Raw genomic sequence first — 20,648 nt, forward strand, 5'->3', positions numbered from 1 at the left:
CATACAATGAAGAAACTTACACTAATAAGTCATGCCAGGTCAACCAAGGGGGGAAGAGAGAGGGAAATCCTAAGCACCTAGATTTGAAAATGATGCCTGTACTGAATTGTAGCAGTTTAACCTGTTTGAGGAAAGAGGGGGGTGGGGAAAAAGAGAAGGCAGTGGGAGTGGTTACAAGGAATACCCTGATTGACTCAAGACATCACACCAGAGATAAGTTGAATGTAAGGGCCTAAAATCTGCACTCAGCACTGTGTTATTTGCACTCAGTACTTTAATTTTAATGTTACTTGCACTCAGCACTGTAATTTCACTTATGTTTAGCAGGAAAGACAGACCAACAGTATACAATTTTGGGAATTTTTACGAGGGTTACTTGTTCAAATGTCAGGCTATTCCAGTTTACAAGGTTTCCTAAGGTGTCCTAAAGCTATAAAGTAAGTATTACAGCTCTTAATGTAAGAGTCAATTTACTTCAGTTACAGGGGAAGGAGGCAACCACTCAAGTAGAAACAAACAGCCCTATGGCTGACCAATATGGTGACCTGCTTAATTACAAAGCACTGTAAGCGAAAGCTTAACAAATGCTTTTTGTGTGTGTAACCTACTCTGTTTAAATGTTGAGAGAAACTGATTGCAGTCCTGTAGACACCGTTTTGTAGGGAACTGTACTGACTGCAGTCCTGTAGACACCGTTTTGTAGGGAACTGTAGAGTTCAATCTGTTTAAATGTTGAGAGATACTGATTGCAGTCCTGTAGACACCGTTTTGTAGGGAACTGTAGAGTTCAATCTGTTTAAATGTTGAGAGAAACTGATTGCAGTCCTGTAGACACCGTTTTGTAGGGAACTGTAGAGTTCAAACTAAGTCACACCAGGTCAGCCAAGGGGGGAAGAGAGAGGGAAATCCTAAGCACCTAGATTTGAAAACGATGCCTGTAGTACATGTTGTTTAGGCCTTGTATCCTTTTAGTAAGGTATATCTGTGGGCATTCCATTTGTAGCATGTGTCTGGGCACACACAAGCCAAAGGGTAAATTTCTTACAGAAAGACAGGATCTAGCTCAGCAGACATGCTTTCTGTTGAGTAAAGTGTGATATAGTATTGTTTCTGTAGGAGACCCTTTTTTCCATAAATTGCATGAATCATATAATTCCTCATTTTCATCAGAAGTTCTTCTGCAGACTTGCTCCATATACAAAGAGTTGTCGGTAATTCTCAAGGGATTCTTTATAAGGAAGCCTTTAGGAATAATGTTCCTTTTCTTTTAGTGGGATAAAAAGAATAAATCACTATCAAGATATGTTTCCTTCTTTTTGATGTTATACAACTGCCAAAGCATCTGGAAAATTACAATATTAGCCATGATTTAAGAAAAAATTAAAGAAATGCTGTGTTGGTCCAAAAAAAAAAAAAAAAAAAAAAACCAAAGACAGTCAAATGTGACATGATATAATACCTTTTATTGGACCAACAAAGGATTTGCAATTATTAGAATCTTTCAGCTGGCAAGAGCCCTTCGGAAGGAATTATTAAGTTACTTGTGTTAGATATAGTGCTTAAATACTCACTTGTAAATATTTTAGCCATTTGAAAATAAATGATGCATTTCCCTGTCTAGGCAACTCACCTGAAAGCAGACCATATTTATTTATTTTAAGTTATTGTACAGCTAAATTAACACTCGACTGCTCACTATTTACAATCATCTATGAACTTGGTCAGTTAGAGGCCTTTGACATAGATTTTTAATGAGTACCATAGTGGGCAGATTGCTGCCCTCTGATATAGGTTGCCTTTGAATTAAGAGATTCCCAGGATCAGCTTGCCCCTTTCATCATAATTTTTGATCCCCTCTGCAGCAGTGGGCCAAACACTAAATCTCTATGCAAGGGAGAATTTAAAATATTATTTTTATTGTCATCTGGGAGGTTCTGAGAATACAGCCATGCCAACCTCCTCAAAACAGTACCAATGGCCATAGTCCTGGAAGAAGTACGAACAGAATCATACACACACTGCAATGAGCAGTTACCTGTACAATAGAAGAAAAGTTATTTAAAGAAGATTTTTCCTTACAAGATGAAACTACAGACAAAACATTCCTCATACTTTCACAATTTGTCAGAACAAACTTTAATATACGAGTCTGACAGTTGAAAATTCTGAAAATCATCATTGAAGAAGTATACACTTTTTGCCCATACCTATCAATAATTTTCCCATCTTTATCAAAAAGAATATGATTAGAACTGACTACGTACTTAGCAACAGAGGAATCAACTAAAGCTATAGCTGCTGGGTCAGGTTTGGGAATAGTGTATAAAATGTTAAAAAACTGAGGAACTTTATACTTTCTTTCTGTCTTTTCAGGGATAGCTGGCTATCAGGAACATTACAGTCAGTAATACACACATCTTCTAAAGCAGACAGAACAGGAGGAATGGCTGTAGCTCTGGAAAATCCTTCTGTAACAATTTATAGTATTTTGTGAGGGACTGAAAAAATGCAGTATTCGCCTCCTGAAAACACTAGCACATTAAAACATTAGTCTCACAGAAAGAGAAGGTTGCACAGTGAGAATTAAAAACTGAATTCTCTGAATCGGAAATCTGAGAAAAAAAATGTATCTGTCCCTGCATCTTCCTATTCAGATTCAGAATTTTGAATCTCTTCAGGAAAACAGGAGTCCTTTCTTTTATCAGAAACTATTTTAAAAGAAGAATCAATAGCCTGAATTATACCCTGAGCCAGACCCAGTAACAACTCATATCCAAAGAAAATGAGTTAATACATGGTTATTTATTTATTTTTTTTGGTTTCTTTCTGAGAGAAAAAGTGGGGCCAATCGTGTTACTAATGGCAGCAGTAGCTTCCCCAGGGATAGGCACAGCATTCTAACACAACAGGGAAACCTTCCCTCTTCCTCTCACTGGACTGACGATAGTGTCTCTCCCCTTCCCACTGAGGGGACTCCAACAGCCATAGAGGAACTATCTAACCCTCAGTTCACAGTGGCTGTAGGTGCCACACCAGAGGATCCTAGGTCAATGAAAAGTGGTCAGAGGTACAACAAATGGCCAAGCAGAGAAACCCACCTGCGGCTGAGGAAAATTGTTAACCTGTTGTGGCAAAATCTGTTTGCTTAATTTTTTCTTTTGTGGCTGGAAGAAAAATCAACCATAGGACTGTTAGTATGTTCCATGGTCAAGCAGAAAATTGTGCCATCTTCCTGGGGAGGAAAGCAGCAATTGCCAGTAAACACTACTAGTCTGTAAGTTACTCTTTTTTTTTGCAGAAACACACAACAAAAAGCACTTTAAACACTATGCCAACTTCAAAAAACATAAAATTGCTCAACAGAAAAAATGTTTATATCACTTTTAAACTGACAGAAAAAATGAGCACTCTGCTTAAAAGTACAAAACAGTATTGAGACAATCTGCTAATACCCAACACTCTTAGCTAATAAATCAGCAACCAAATTATGAAAATGGTAGGTGTTTCCCCCAAAGGGAACTTATCTGCCCAGCAAAGGAAGGCACAGGCTAATTGTTAATCCTTGAAAGCCTCAGAGGACTGTTCTGTTTGGCAGCAGTAAAGCTTTGAAGGGTTCTGCACCCAAACTTGTCTTTTAGTCAGCTCAGCTTTAGTTGACTGTTTGGGTACATGGGAGGTGCCCTGAAACTTTCTAAGCTGGCTGGCTGTTATATCCTTGGTAATATATAACCCATATAACTAAAGCTACAGCAACAGTGGGTCAATATGATGAACATCAAATTAATTAGCCCAAGGGACCTTACACAGAGTAAATGCCTTTTTAAGGACTGATGGCTTGGTATAAGGATGAGTACAGGTGGCATTCAAGACATCCTCCACGGCTGTCAGTATAGGAGGAATACGAAGGAATGAGGTATATCCATTTGTAATGAAACATATCTCCTTAGTTTAAGGGAAACATATATTTGTTAAATAATAAACAAAAAAAAAATGGAAAAAGTGCCTAAATATAAACAAATAACCAAAAAAATAAGACACTGGAGGGTTCACAAGGTACCAAACCAACTTTAATGAACACACAAAACAACAAATAACGCCTTGAACTGGACCACAGCGTTTTCGTCAGCAACTTCATCAGATGAGCATACCAACAAAATGAGTCCTTTATATATAGTCCTTAGTAGGTCAATTGAACAACCAATCCACAATTAAAGACATATTAACAAACTAAATGCTTAAAAAATGTCATACGAAACAATGCATGCAGGTTCTATCTAAATAAAACTATCCATTCTTTACAAATATAAAAACATAAATTAAAAAATGCTTTAACTACATGTGGGAAGTAAAATAACACTGAATACATTAAAAACACTGAAAACATTTACAAAACTTTCATATAAGAAATGCTGACTAAAAGCAAGCAGTAATAAATCTGTAACAGAGCCTGCTGTGCAGATCTTAATGAAACAGTGACATCTACTGGCCAAAAATGTTAGAACAATATAAAAATCAAAGTTTAGCAGCTCTTAATTTTAAGACTGGTTTCAAAGAAATCATATAATTTAAACCAGGGTGTTTGTTTGCTTCTAACACCAACTGCCAGTACAACTCTCTGTACTCTAAACGTGTCTCCCCGGGATCAATTGGTAATACCTCAATCACAAAAAAAATAAAAGTCTCTTCCTGAACAGTCTAAAGTGTGTTTATATAAAGCATTGTTTAGGTTCATCTTTTTTATATCATACCTGTGCTCATACATTCTGGATTTTGTTTCCTTTCAGTTTTGCTGATGTAAAATGCCTCACAGTTTCCACATAAGGCTAAATAAATCAAACGGTGGTCCAGTGGTTAGCGTTGCCGCTTCACAGCAAGAGGCTCTCCAGTTCAATCCTCGGCTGGGGTGCCTTCTGTGCGGAATCTACATGTCCTCCTTATGGTTACATGGATTTCCTCCAGGTGCTCCAGTTTTCTCCCACATCCCACAGACATGCTGTAGGTGGATTGGACGATCTAAATTGGCCCTAGGCATGAGTGCGTGCATGTGTGTGCCTTCTGTGGAAGGTTGGGCGCTAATTGGCCCTAGGCATGAGTGTGTGCATGTGTGTGCCTTCTGTGGAAGGTTGGGCGCTAATTGGCCCTAGGCGTGAGTGCATGCATGTGTGTGCCTTCTGTGGAAGGTTGGGTGCTGGGCTGGCAACTAAACACCATAAAACTCCACTGCCAATCATGAGCGGACAGGTGATCCGCTGTGGCGATCCCTAACTGGGAAAAGCCGAAAGAAGAAGAAGAAGTAGAAGATTTGTGTTACAGTTGGCAAAACCTAAGGTTTTAATAAGTCTATTTCTGGCTTTCAAAAAACATGTATCCCCTGTTCTAACATAGGGGCACTGGGTACAACTCCCACACTTGTGTGTACCCCTTTTACTGGGGTTATAGTTACTAACCTTACTAGACCCGTTCTCCAGAATGTTTTTAATAGTGCACCCCTTTCAATATACACATTTAAGTGGTCTATTAAATATATACTGCAAGTCAGAAGTACTAGCAAACCTACTCTATTCATCCTCTATAATACTTCTGACCATTCTAGCTTCCCCATCATAGGTTAATACCAAAGCACTGTTGTACGCATTCTCTACATTAGCATTTATTGCATCAGTACTGCTCAGATCCACAGAGTCATTACCAAAAATAGAGGCAAACTTAGTTTTCCTAGCTGCCGACACTTCTTCAAACACATCCATAAGTAATGAATCTGGGTAACCCCTAGCTTTCAACAGTTCAAAAAGATATTTACTTTCATTTAAAAAAGTCGTTGTCATCAGATGTCATTCTACTGATGTGCACAACTGGCCTTTTACCACCCCTTTCTTCTGGTACTATGGATATGCACTAGTATAATACAGATATGAGCTTGAAAAGGTAATTTTTCTGTACACCCTGGTTTTGAAACCCCCATTAATTTTATTAATGCAGACATCCAGATATCTCATTTCATCTTGATCCATTACATAAGTAAATCTTAAAAATTCAGTAGTGCTTGATAAATATCTAAACAATTCCAAGAACTTGTCCACTGGCTCTCTCCAAAACAAACAAATATCGTCCAAAAACCAACCATAAAACCTCCAACACTTGTTAAAATCACTGTTAAAAACATATTTCTTTTCCCAATAAGATAATATAATGTTAGCATAAGTTGGGGCACAATGGGCCCCCATAGCTACACCTCTTAATTGTTTAAAATATTCACCCTCAAAAAAAAAAATTGTTTTTTAAGATCACATCCATCAGTATTAGACACACTCAACAGTCATTGTAAGTAATATCCTTACTATCAGTTAAAACTTCTTCCGAACATTCTAAACCTATATCATGAGGGACAGAAGAAAACAAATCAACCACATCCACAGAAATAAAAACCAAACTATCCGAATAAAGGCCAGAGTTTAATTTCTTCAACGAGTCCCATGAATCTTTTAACACATTTTCACCCCCCACTGCTATTTTTTTCAGTTTTGAATCCACATATTTTGCTAAAGGGGCAGTTACTGAGCCTTCAGCCAAAACGAATGGCTTTAAAGCTGGGTTGTCTATATCCTTATGAACCTTGGGGCTACCAAAAATAGATGGAACCCTGGGTCTATCTACGTGTAGGAAATTGTATGTGCCACTATCAATAAGCCCTTCAAATAATAAATCATTAAGGCATAATTGTATTTTTTGTATGCTATATTCACTTCATTTAGGGACACCTTTACATATTATTTGTTATCCCCCAGGATATCCATCATTTTCCCCTCATATATTATTTTGTCCATCAGCACAATACCCCCACCTTTATCTGGTTTCATCACCCTCGGGTTTTTATTGTTTCTACATTCCTCTAGTGTATTCCTTTCTTCTTTATTTACGTTGGAAAACACCTTGTTGTTAGCTACTGCTTGCCGTAGTTTGTTCTCTACCATGTTTTCAAAATTCCTAAGTTGTGGATGCAGGGGTGGGTTAAAGGTGCTTTTTCTGCTTAACTTTTTGTCTGTGTTGGGCTTAAATTGGCCGTTAAAAACAGTTTCAAGTTTTTCTTACATATAAACAATTTAAATTCAACTAATAATCTGAAAACGTCAGTCTTAGTTCTTGAGATAAAAGTAAAACCTTTTAAAAACAAGTTAAACACCCTGGTTTAAATGATATGGTTTCTTTGAAACTAGTCTTAAAATTAAGAGCTGCTACACCTTGATTTTTATATTGTTCTAAAATGCTTGGCCAGTAGATGTCACTGTTTCATTAAGATCTCCACAGCAGGCTCTGTTACAGATTTACTATTGCTTGCTTTTAATCAGCATTTCTTATATGAAAGTTTTAAATGTAGTCAATGTTATTTTACATCCCACATGTAGTTAAAGCATTTTTTTAATTTATGTTTTTATATTTGTACTGAATGGATAGTTTTATTTAGATAGAACCTGCATGCATTGTTTCCTACGACATTTTTTAAGCATTTTAGTGTGTGTCTTTAATTGTGGCTTGGTTGTTCAATTGACCTATTAAGGACTACATATAAAGGACTCATTTTGTTGGTATGCTCATCTGATGAAGTTGCTGACGAAAATGCTGTGGTGCAGTTCAAGGCGTCATTTGTTGTTTTGTGTGTTCATTAAAGTTGGTTTGCTAGCTGATGAACCCTCTAGTGCCTTATTTTTTGGTTAAACATATATTTGTTCCCATAAAATGTCTAATTTATCTTGGCAATGGTCTGCTTAAAAGAAAATTCTTCCTCAGGAAGCCCATAATTAAAATTTCCTCACCATCAGAGAGTTGGGAATCTGCAAGAGAAGTAGCCCTATCTCAGTCAAAGTCAGAATCATCAGACCTTGCTTCCTCAGGAATAACTTTACAGGAGATGCCCGCGTGTAATGGCTTCTGTGTACCAAAATTCATTGCCTGCAATACTTGTCTAGCCAAGGTACGGAACTCATATTTTTAATAATGTCATCAGAAGAACAAAGTTCTTTTTTGTTGTTGTTTTTTTAATAGAAGTTTATGCAGAAGAGAGCCAACTCAAAGGAGCAACATCTGCCCAGTCTAATGGTATCTTGTCCTGGTTATCCTGAGAGGAATCTACGGGATGTCTCCCAGACCTACAGAAGATAGTTTTCCTACACCCATATTGGACACTGGAGCAGCCAAAGATTATGTGGCTGACCCTTGGTTTATGCTTAAAACATAAAATAAAAAAAACAAACAATCACCACGGCTAAAGGAAAAACTTTAAAACTTTAATATAAAAACAGAGTAGGCACTCATCAATGGGGAATCAATTTTTTTATATATAGGTTTTTTATATATATATTTTTACGTATGAAAAATTTTTGAGATGTATGGTTTTAAGCTGCTGTATTTCCTTTGTAAAATTTTTACTAAGTACTAATAGTGTGTTAGCATTGTATTGGTTTGTGTTTTTAAGAGGATGGAGTTCTTAATTAATTTGACTGACTGACTGCTTTTAAGTAGAGAGAAGACTGCTGCTGTTACTTGAGTCTGAAGAAATGGCTGCTAGTCCGCGAAAGTGCTTACTCTGTTTTTATATTAAAGTTTTAAACTTTTTCCTTTAGCAGTGATGATTCTGTCCGTTTTTTTTTATTTTATGTACTTGTGCTTCTGTGCCGTTTGAAAAAATAATTTCCAGGAGTCGTTTTTTATCTACGTTCCTTGGCTTATGCTGTCCAAAAGGTCTACAACACAGGATGCCAGAGAGTTAATTTAGTGGTCTGACTACCAATCAATGGCCATTGCAGATTCACCCGCTGTCAGCCTAACCACAGACTATGTCTGCAACAATAACAAGGATTCTTTGGTAAGTGATCTTTTCTTTCTTTTATAGGTACTGTGGAAGAAGAGCAATCCAGAGAGGTGTAAGTATCCATGCTACAGCTAGAGAACTAGCACAAAAGTGGTAAGCACAGCTGGAACAAGTTGGTCGGAAAGGAAGTTGTCACTGACTACTCATAAGCAGCCCACTTAACACTCTCAACACCTTTCCCAGTCCTAGTAAAAGCAGAACAAAATTGTCTTGTTAGTATTGTTCAAATACTCGCACATACACTGGCATAAACCAATACAGCAGGCAGGTTTTCAAAAAATGAGCATAACTATTACACCGACACAAAAAATCCTGCCCACTCCTTTGTAAACTTTTTGGACTCACAAGCAGTGCATACTTTCTCACAAAATTAGACAAAAATAACTTAACAGATAGTTCTAGCTAAAAATAGCAGTTTGTCAGGAAACTTTCAATATTGTGAAAAAATATTAGATTCCTAAAAGGGGAAACAGCACTTTTAGTCAAAAATTATAAAATATATCATTTTTCTTAAAAAGGTAATAATTTGTGAGTGGAGGGGTTCTACGGTGGGGACGTGTCTGCCAAGAAGTAAGCTCTTGGCTGATTGTTGCTCCTGTGAAGCTCAAGATGCTTGTTCTGAAGACAGCAAGAAAATACTGAAGAAATCTTCACTCTAACTGCTGACTGTAGCTCCTTGGGATTAGTCAAGCAGCAATCAGAGTGAAGGGGGGTGGGGTGGGGGGGGGCAAGCTTTTTGAAGCTGTCTGGTTGCAGCTTTCTAGGCAAGAAGCAAAGCATACAGCTTAAAGGCTACTGCAGCAGTGGGAATGATGAATGATAAACATCTGTATCTTGTTCACACCTACTGCATATACACAAAGACACACTAATATCCAGGACAGATCAATAATATACCTTTCAAAGCCATGATCACTTCCTGCTTTTATGATAATACTTGTTTCTACCAGCAATACTAATCTGGAACAACAAGAATACAGTCAACGAACCAGAAGTGTAGCATTCCTTGGGCTGGAACTATGAACCAGCACCCCCCCCCCCAAACCTATCTCTTCCATTAAATGGTAAAAAAATAAAAAAAAATGGCACACCAACCAGGGGGCCAAGTGACCAACACCATTCCCCCCCACACCGCAGCCATTTATGACCCATTTCTGTGCCCTGCCCCAATCCTCCTTCAACATAGTTTATTAAAAAAAAGTCTTTGTTTAAACTATAGCTAACTGCTTGCTACAATTTAGACCACACATGATGTGGTACAGTGCTCAGATTTACCACAAATGCAATGGGTATTAAAGAAAGATCTTTATTGGCTGATCACACCCCAACACTTTGTGCCTGGGGCAGTTGCCGCTGTCACCCGGGTCTAGCTATGCTAATGCAATGAATACACTTAAAATGAGCAACTTGCATCCCCCATTAGTTAAGGGTAGCTATGCTAAGTAATCTTTCTCTGAAAGGGTGTGTGCAAACAGTTACATTTCACAAGCATTTTACTTAAATGATAACAATACATTATTTAATAAAAACTGTGTAAAACACACTATGAAGTAAGGTCTACAGAAACAATTCCACACACACAAGCTTAAAAAAAGGCTTTTAGGCAGATAACTAACATCCGTAAAGCACCGATTGTGATTTAGCTAGTCCTACGTTCTGTCTTGAAAGAACAATGGGAATCTAACTAACTCTGCCCTGGCACCTACAGCAGCAAAAGATGAAACACATGCTAATTTAAATCACTACAAGCTCACAATCTAGAAAACAAATTCTTTCTCTTACTAATATTGATTTATTTATTTGCATTTGATTACTGGGAAAGTCTGAATGAGCAATGTCCCTTTTCAGCAGAGGCTTTGGGAGAAAAGCTCCACATTACATATATACATACATCTGCACAGAAAATTGGCATTAGCTAACAAATAAAAATATACTACATATAAAGAAATATATTACATAAAACCGAGTTATATATAATTTAACAGGTGACCACTATGTTAAGTTTTTTACACAACACAGTATTTACAGCATGCTTAATGACACATATACATGTAACACTTAACATTGTTCAACAGTTTATATATAAAAAGTCACATTGAAATTTTACTTATCAGACAAGAAACGTGTTTTTATCCAAATGGCTGTTTATGTGAGACCAGTAACCAAGAGACAGTACAAGGATTTTATTACAATTACTTAAGTTGACAGCATGAGAAGGTAACTTTGCATGTTGTACAGGAACAAGATATGCATACTTTCAGTGGGATTTTTAAAACACAGAATAAGAACAGAATAACAAAAATGCTTAGAAATTGTGCTACAAATGCAGGATAGCTTTATTTACAGATAACTTTTTAAATAAGTCTTTTGAATTGCAAATGAGAGATTTCTGATATTTGTTGGGAGAGAGTTCCACAATTTAGGAAAAGTCTTGGAAAATATTCTTTTAAATATCAGTTCACTGTTGACAAAGGAGGGAGATTTATTTATTTCTGTCCAAATGATGCACTGAACATCTACTTTAAGAAGGGTTACATTTGCTGATAAAGGGCTGTCTTGGAATAAATTGTCAGCAGCAATTATTTATTTACCATTATCTCTTGCACCAATCCTCCTGTTCTACATCTAGCAATGAGCTGATTCACTTCCTACTAAAGCAGAATTTTGACTCTAAGCATCCTGTCTTAGCAAGACTACATAGCTCTTTAGCAAACCTCTACTTCATTGTTAAATTTATATACCATCTTAGCAGCCAGAAAAGTGTGTGTGAGAGTACCTGAAAAAAAAAGTTAATTTTTAACTCTCCACTAAAAATATAGGCTCTGCACTTTTTCAATTGCTTTTCTGTTCTTGTTAAAAACAATTACACATATATTTTATATATATATCTATATACATATACATATATATATATATATATATATATATATATATATTGCATTTCACATTTTTGATGCTCTCCTGATAAAATATATTACAGATTTCAGACAGATATTTAAGAAATAATCAATGACTGCATGTGGGTAATGCTGTCGTGATTAGATCAAAATTATAATAAGCCAGCCATAGGTAAACCAGCATTACTAACACACAGGAGATGATTATTACTATTATATAATGATGTTATTTAAAAACAGAAACTGCTTACATTTTTGAATAACAGCACTGTATCCTCAAACTTACTGCACTTGCAGTATTTATTCTGCTGCTTTATCTTCTGTGACTGGGGGCAGCTTCACAATGCAATATGCTTGCACGGAAAGTACAGTTGTGTACACTTACCATAAATGTATATGTTCGAGTGTATTCACTGTTGCAGTCATCACATTTGGGTTATCTGCCTGCAGGTAGCCCTCAGCTGGCCTGAATACCAGAGTTTTAGATTCCTGCATCGGATGCTGTCTCTTCTTACAAGATGTCAGGTCGCCAGGGGTATAAAACATGCAGCCGACACCATTACATCAGTTTTTCTTGCCCCAGATGTCAGGTGCCCCCACAATGGGAAGCAATTACATGTTATGGTACACCTCCATCAAAAAGCAAATACACCAGACAGCTTAAATACACCAAACAAGAAGGAAAGGTAGATCCAAGAGAAGTCAGGGCTGGAGATAGGGTAACCAGGACTGCAACAGTGAATACACTCGAACATCTACATTTATGGTAAGTGTATACAACTGTACTATGTTCTTCGTGTTTCACTGTTGCAGTCATCACATTTGGGTTGATTCCCAAAGCTAAGGAAGTTAGAGAGCATTAGGGCCAGCTTTTAATCCCTGCAAGACTGCAATGGCAAAACCAGCTCTGGATTTAGAATAGGCATGTGGTAATGCCCGGTGAAGGTATGTACAGAGCTGCAGTTAGCAGCTTCTAGGATGTTCCTGTTAGGAACGCCTCTGAGACAGGCTGTAGAGGTAGCCGCAGCCCTGGTGGAATGTGATCTTATCCCCTGTGGGGTAGGTTTTCCATGGTGCTTGTAGCAGAAATGAATGCAATGGGCTATCCATTTAGAAATGGTTTGCTTTGATATGGTCTGCCCCTCTGCCCCTGCAGCAAAGCCAACTAGCAGCTGTTTAGATTTTCTGAGAGGCTTAGTCCTGTTCACATAAAATCTAAGTTGTCTGTGCACGTCCAGAGAGTGCAGTATTCATTCTCCTTTGTTTTGTGGATTAGGGAAAAAAGTAGGCAAATGAATGGACTGATTTAGAGCCACACTAGACACCATCTTGGGCATAAAGGAAGGATTGGTCCTGAGGGAAACACTGTCTGCATGGAAGATAATGATGGGCTCCACTGCCATGAGGTCCTGTAATTTAGACACTCTTCTTGCTGAAGTGATGGATAGAAGGAAGCTGTTTTCCAAGAAAGGAATTTCAACTCTGCAGTTGCAGCTGGCTCAAAAGGAGGGAGAGTGAGCTCCAAGGCTAGAGTAGGGGCTCTCCTGGGGGGGGGGGGGGGGTCTTACATTTTTGGCACCTCTAAGGAACTGCTTTAGCAGGGGGTGAGAGAAGAGGGGTGGCTCAGTATTATAATGTGCTGAAATGGCAGAGGCATGAATTTTAACTGATGAGAAGGATAGGCCCTTGTGGAGCATTTCTGTTAAGTACTGAAGAATATGAGGTAAGCTGGGTACCGTTGTGCCCATCTCCTGAGTCTGGCTCCAGGAACAGTATCTTTTCCACTATTCAGCATAGGATGTTCTAGCACTAGGGCTTCTTCCCTCCAGAATGACTTCTAGCACCTGCTTATTAAGGGATGCTATTGGAGAGCTCAAGGAATTAGCCAGGCTGCAAGGTTCAGGGTTTGAAGCTGAGGGTGCAGAATCTGGCCCGCCTGCTGGGACAGCAGGGAAGGGGTCTGAGGCAGGTGCCATGGTTCCAGCAGTGTCATACTGTGCAAGAGGGGGTACCAGTGCTGGCGTGGCCAGTCTGGTGCAATCAGTATTGTCCTTGGCTTGTCCTGGTTGATCTTTTGCAGAACCTTCGAGAGGAGAGGCAGAGGGGAAAAGGCATAAACCAAGAGGCTTTCCCAGGTAAAGGACAGGGCATCCACTTTCCAAACTTGACTGTGGGAAGTCCTTGTGCAGAATTTGTCCAATTGGTAGTTCTGAGGGGAGGCAAACCTCCTGGAGTCCCCTATTTGTTCCTCAAGAGGCTGAATATTTTTGGTTTCAGTTTCCATTCGTGTGGGTCCATGAGATTTCTGCTTAGGTCGTCTGCCAGTGAATTTTGCTTGCCTGGCAGGAATTGAGCTTGTAGGTGCACTTGGTAGCTCAAGGCTGTGTTCCACAGAGCCATGGCTAGTCTGCAGAGAGGGTACAAGTGGGTTCCCTCCTGCATGTTTATGTACCACGTAACTGTGCTGTTGTCTGTTTTTACCAATAGTTGTCCTGGAAGAATGCGTTCTTTAAAGGCTGTTAGGGAATTCTGTACAGCTAACATTTCTTTTTGGTTGACATGCAGGTACATCTGTCTCAGATTCCATTTGCCCTGAATGCACTGCCTGCCAAGTGAGCCCCTCCATGCATAGTCTGATGCATCTGTTGTTAGGGTTTGGGCGGCAGGGGGTAGAGTGAAAGGGAGCCCCTTGTGGTAGCAGGCCTCTGCCCACCAAAGGAACTCTGTCTTTATACAAGGAATGATAGGAATCATTGATTCCAGGTCCTGTGAATGTTGACACCATAGGCTTTTTAGATACCATTGTAGTTTCCTCATATGCAGTCTTGCATATGGAATTAGTAGAATGCAAGAGGCCATGAACCCCAGGGCTTGCAGAATTTTCCTTGCACATAGCTGGTTCTTTGTGGCCAATAGTTTGAAGTAGTTTGTCAAATAAACTTGTTTCTCTGTAGTGAGGAAAGCCATCTGGGAAGTTGTGTTCAAGCTTGCTCCCAGGAATACAATCTGTTGGCAGGGGACTGGGTGAGATTTCTTTTCTTTTAGGCACAAAACTGACAGTGAGGGACGTTGCGGTCTGGGCCTAAGCAGGGAATGCAGTATGAATGAAAATCTTTATGAGGCACTTGCTTTCCACAGGTTAAGACAATTGTTAACTTTTACTGACATCGGTTGGAGCTAGAAAAAAGATCCTCAATGGGGTACTTATCTTTTTGAAGACTTTGGTTCTGAAACTCGAAAATGAAAATTTCAGGAGTCGCCGACCAGCACTTGCGAACTGCTTCTGCTTCGGGCACCGCATGGCAAGAAAGACTGATGTAATGGCATCAGCTGCATGTTTTATACCCCTGATGACCTGACGTCATGGAAGAGGAGACAGTATCCGATGCAGGAATCCAAATCTCTGGTATTCAGGCCGGCTGAGGGATACCTGCAGGCAGATAACCCAAATGTGATGACTGCAACAGCGAAACACGAAGAACATCATATACATGACAATGTTTGCACAGTGCATATATATGCCATTTTTTTTTTAATTCAGGGGTGTGTATGCTCCTTATTGTTTACGTGAGGATGCCTATGAACTCCCGATATCCTAGTGGTGACTTCAGATTTTTGTTAAACCTTTTCATATTTTTTACATGCAGTTGGGTGCTTGGTAGTTTCTCTTCAACCCTATTAGCATTTCCATTTCTTTAATCCACATAGGGTGGGAAAGAAAATGGCAGCTTTAGCTTTTGTTCTTAATAGCTACAGCTATTGTATTTACTATTATGTGTAATGCTGGACTTGCAAAAGGCACACTGAAAGCTGAGGACATTTAGAATGCACACTGATTATTAATAAGTTAACAGTGCATATTGTTTCTTCTTTAACAATGACCACAATTATGTATGGATATACTTGGTACATGTGTAATACTTTTACTGAAGAAGTTTGTATTTTTCCAAACTAATACATGTTCTGAACATTTAAGTATCAAAAAACTTGGTGAATGTCTGATACTGTCTCTTATGTGCATTCCTATCTTAACAATAATGTAACAGCCTCAAATATCTATGTACAATTCAGTGGAGTATTCAAAGAGGTAGTAAAATACAGTTACATGTAAGACACTGTGACTATTGCTGTTTACTTGTTTGGCTATCCTGCTCTTATGAGAAAATATAGGTTCATAGGTAGGTACTAGGCTATCTGCCCAAGGGCATCTATAAGCCTAGCATGAGTGTGTCGGCTTTCGCCGCCCCATTGATTAATTAACTGATCCTCTGTCAAGCAGAGCAATGAAGTGATCCCAGGGGTGTATTTTCTGTTACCCATCCACTCATCAAGGTTTCTCTTGAAGAGTGTTAGTGAGAGGCTCTGCTTAATGTAGTTTGGAATTTTGTTCCAAAGCATGGGGAGTCTCTTTGACAAGAATCTATCCCTCCAGCATGTTCTATTTATTGTTGTGGTGAGGTTTAGCTAGCTAGAGCGCATGGCTTGCAGTGAATTGGATTTCTTTAGGTGGAGCATGTCCATCAATTCTGAGTTGGACATGGCTTTGTAAGTCGGGCAGAGATCACCTCTGAGTAAGCGATATGCCACTGAGTACAGTCAGAGTTTTTTCAGTCGGGCTGCATACGACATATGTTTGAGGCCAGTAATCCTCTTGATGAGGTACTTTTGTGGTCTTTCTAGCTGTTGGAAGTGTCTTGTGAGGTACATCCCAAATGGGGCATTGTACTCTATGATGGGTCTGATGAGTGACGAGTAGAGGGGCACTATAACCTCTTTATTTCTAGATGCGAACCCTTTAGTAATTAGATGGGCCACATAGAAGGATTTCCTAACTACTTTGGCAATTGTTTGTGTCTTTCGGCTTTTCCCGGTTAGGGGTCGCCACAGCAGAAACTCCAGTCCGCTAATGATTGGCAGTAGATTTTTACGTGCTGGCTTGCCGGGCCTAACGCACAACCTTCACCGAAGGAACGCCCATTCATGCATGTCGCCACACAGAAGACGTTCTAACTGAGAATCGAATGGACAATGTCTAACTGTGAGGCGACAACACTACCGCAGCACCACCTTGGCAGTATGATTGTCAAAGGAGAGATTACTATCTACCTGGGTCCCCAGATCTCTTATTACCTCTTCTGTATTAAGGGGGCTGCCACCTATGTGGTAATTCGTGGGTGTTTTGTTTTTCCCAAATGGGATGACTATGCATTTTTGGCATTTAGCTTGAGGCCATGACTTTGGCATCAGGTGTCCATCTCAGTAAGGCCCTTTTGGAGGATGTCCATGTCAATCGGAGAGTCAATTACAGCTCCCAGTTTGCAGTCATCGGCGAACATGGTTAGCCATGGCCCTCCTGTGTTTGCCTGTACGTCTGAGAAGTATATGCTGAACAATAGGGGTCCCAGGACCAAGCCTTGTGGGACACAACTTGTGACTGGTTTAGACTCGGACCTGGAGCCCGCTATTCTTATCGTGTGAGTTCTGTCTGTAAGCCAGTTGGCAACCCATATCGTGACGTAGGGGTTTATGTTCAGGCTGGTGAGTTTTTCTTTAATACCCAATTGGGGAATGGTGTCGAAAGCATTGGCGAGGTCAAGGTAGGCTGTGTGAACCACCTTTTCCTCATCTATGGCCTTGGTGACTGTCTCGAAGAAGTCAACCAGGTTTAGTAGGCATGATCTGCCCTTAACAAAGCCGAACTGGGTCGGGTCAAGTGTTTGGAGGTTCCCAATGTCTTTGTTAATGAGTTCCATGATGATGCTCTCCACAGCCTTGCAGACCAGGCTAGTCAGGCTTATGGGGCAATAGTTACCAGGGTCAGTTGTGGCCCCTCCTTTGTGGAGAGGAATAACTGTTGCTGTGCACCATTTTATGGGCACGTAGCCTGTGGAGAGGCTGAGGTTGAACAGCGTGTTTAGGTGGGGGTTAGTTCGTTCTGTAGTTCATGCAAGACGCAGCCTGGGACACCATCTGGCCCCATTGATGCTGTGTTTTTGGCTTTTGAAAGAGCTGTTTTCACCTGTGCGTCTGTGATTTCCGGGACACTACACTTTTCCGGTATTGTTGTGGGCCCTTTTGGGGGTGAGAGGGAGGTGAAGTTTGCACTGAATCTATCTGCCAGAATATTGGCAATATCAGTAGGTTCAGTATATTTTGTGCTATTTTGCACTAGTTCAGTGCATATCTGCGAGTTGCCACTTAGATTCTTAACATAGCTAAAGAAGGCTTTGTGGTTATCTTTTGAATCCTTGGATATTTTTCTTTCGAAGTTAGCCTTGGATGATTTTATGAGGGACCTTAGTCTCTTACTGATACTGATCAGGGATGTCTTTCCTTCTTGGGATTTGCTATTTTTCTGAACTAGTTTCCTCCTTCTGTTGTATTGCCTGTTTATGGCAGGGGTCCACCAAACTGGTTTCCTTCTCTTACAGGAGTGAGTCTTGGTTTTGCTAGGGATGGCACGATCCATGCATCCTTGTAGGTGTTCATAGAGTGCATTTGTAAAGGTTTCTGCATCTGGGAAGTGTTATCCTTTAGCGTGGGGGCTGTGAAAGTTACCACCTCTGTCTTAAGTAAGGTAAAGTTTACTTTAGAAAAGGTTTTTACTGTGGTTTCCTTAGTTGGGGGTGGTGGTGGGGTGTGGACATCCAGAGTGATTAGTTTATGGTCTGATCTAACCAGTGACAGATTGACCTCTGGTGTGGAACACCTGTCGCCCACGTTGGTGATGACCAGGTCCAATATGGTTTCACCTCTGGTAGGGGAGTTTACCAGCTGATCCAGGGTGTTTGAGTTGATGAATTCCAGAAAGCGCTGGGCCTGGGAGTTTGTACTCGAGTAGTTTTCCCAGTCAATGGTAGGGTAATTGAAATTTCCCAATATCAGGGTGTTCGGTAAGACCTTCATGTTTTCCAGTGTCTCCAGAAAGGTGGAGTGGTGGTCTTGGGTCATGGAGAGTGATCTGTAGCAGGCCACAATTTGCATTGCAGATTTGCCTGATGTTAGTTGCACGTGGATGATCTCAAAAGTATCATGCTGCGCCACTAACCTGGAGGTGTAGGTATCCTTGATGAATACGGATACACCCCCTCCTTTTGTGTTTTGGTCCGTGTTCTGTGGCTGAAACGTGTGGTATGAGTTGTAGCCCGGTAGTGCTGGGGTGCTCTCTGGAGCCTTGAACTAGGTTTCAGTTACTGCACAGATGTCGATGTTCTCCATACTGAGGAGTGCTTCAAGCGCGTGCATTTTGAGATTTAAACTCCTGGCGTTGAGTAGCATAACCCTCAGTTTTTTATTAATTGTGCTGTTTACGGAGGTGGGTTTGACTTTTGAGCCTTGCCTAAAAAAGGCACTATGGGGGCAGCAAGAGCCTTGACCAGTATTCGAAAGCCTAGGGGTGACAGGTGCAAGCCATCTCTTGCAAAGCAACGCGGCTTGTTGAGCATGTTGTCCCAGGCTGACAGACACTGGATCCCCTTTGAATGACACCAGAAGCTTAGCCAATTGTTGAAATAGATCATGTTTTCTTTATACTGAGGTATCATTCTTGGTGAGGGCAGGATGCTACTCAGGGTCAGGGTCATACCAGCCTGGACTACATGATCAGAGGGCTCTTCCATGTCTCTTTCATGTAGCCCATGGAGGTATGTCTCAGATCATTCACACCAACATGAACAATGACAGAGTCATATTTGTACTTGTTCTGGAGTGACCTGAGTACTTGTGTTATGTGGCGGATTCTGGCTCCCGACAGGCAGCTAACAGTAACCTTCTGCTTGTCCAGCCTAATGAGTGGGACGTCAGTGTGCCTGACTATAGTCACCTATTGCTAGTGTGCTAGGTATTTTATTTCGCCTTAAGGGCTATGATTGTGCGGCACACTGATTTTGTGTTTTATGTGTTGTCTGGTTTGTGACGGGAGGTGCAGGTTGTTTGGGTGTCTGCTTTGGAGGTCTCCGATGCTTTTTCAGGTTTTTATTTAGAGCCTCTGAGTATGATTTTGTGTATTTATGTGTATTTTTTGCCAGTGCTGTTTTAGTAGGTCTATGTGTGGCTGGAGGTGTGGTGCAAGTGTTAACCTTCTCCTCTTAACTGCTCCAGTCTTGGGTGGAGACAGCTTAGCTTCCAGTTTGGCTGTATAATTGCATCTCTCGCATATGTTAATGTTTTGTGATAGGAGGAGAGGGTTGTCTGTGTACATGAGGCAGTTGTAACATTGCCTCAGGATACCTAGATTCACCAGCTGGACTGAAGAGTACACCTGAAATTGCCCTTTGGTCATGCCTGAATAGTAGGGTGAGCTGCTTAGTCGCTTGGTTGGTGAGGGGTGAATAAAGAGCCTTGCCCTGCTGGGCAATCAAGTGTCAGGGTATATTAGTGCTTGCTATTAGGTCTGAGCAAGTGCTGGGCTGTAGGATGCTTTTTGAGTGCTTAGGTTGAGAGTTAGACTAGTTTAAAGAGAAAAACTGAAAAGGAGACTTAGTGGAGCCGGGAATAATTTAACCGTAGCTAACCGGCGCTGCCTGGCATGCAAAACCGTGCAAACATGGTTTTTATAGTAGGGAAATGAAAGAGATAGAAATTAGCCCAAAATGGCCAATAAATTACTAACTTCTGAGCTGGAACCACTCTTCCAGGGACAGATAGGCTGCTCAAAGCTCCCCTCTCTCACAGGTGAACAGAGAAACTTCCTTCTATCCAAGTAAGGTATGGGCAACTCAGAAACTAGTATCACAGCCCTGAATTCAGCACTAGCCTGAAAACTGTATAGTTTCAAAATGGCTGTAAACAAGTTTTAGACAAGCAATACCAGACTTTAGTTTTCACATCACAATGTATAATTGTAGCTAGTGTTTCTGTATGAATTACTAGAATCATACGTGATT

At 40.3% G+C, this 20,648-nt stretch overlaps 1 protein-coding gene across 1 annotated transcript in view; it reads right to left on the minus strand.

Moving 5' to 3' along the window:
- IFIH1 (interferon induced with helicase C domain 1) overlaps nucleotides 1-20,648 on the minus strand; it is a 2,457,004-nt gene that overhangs the window by 1,314,947 nt on the left and 1,121,409 nt on the right. The gene's annotated exons all lie outside the window — the stretch shown is intronic.

Source organism: Protopterus annectens, chromosome 6.part0 (genome assembly GCF_019279795.1).
Source record: "Protopterus annectens isolate FY-2018-M chromosome 6.part0, PAN1.0, whole genome shotgun sequence".
Taxonomy (NCBI): Eukaryota; Metazoa; Chordata; order Ceratodontiformes; family Protopteridae; genus Protopterus; species Protopterus annectens.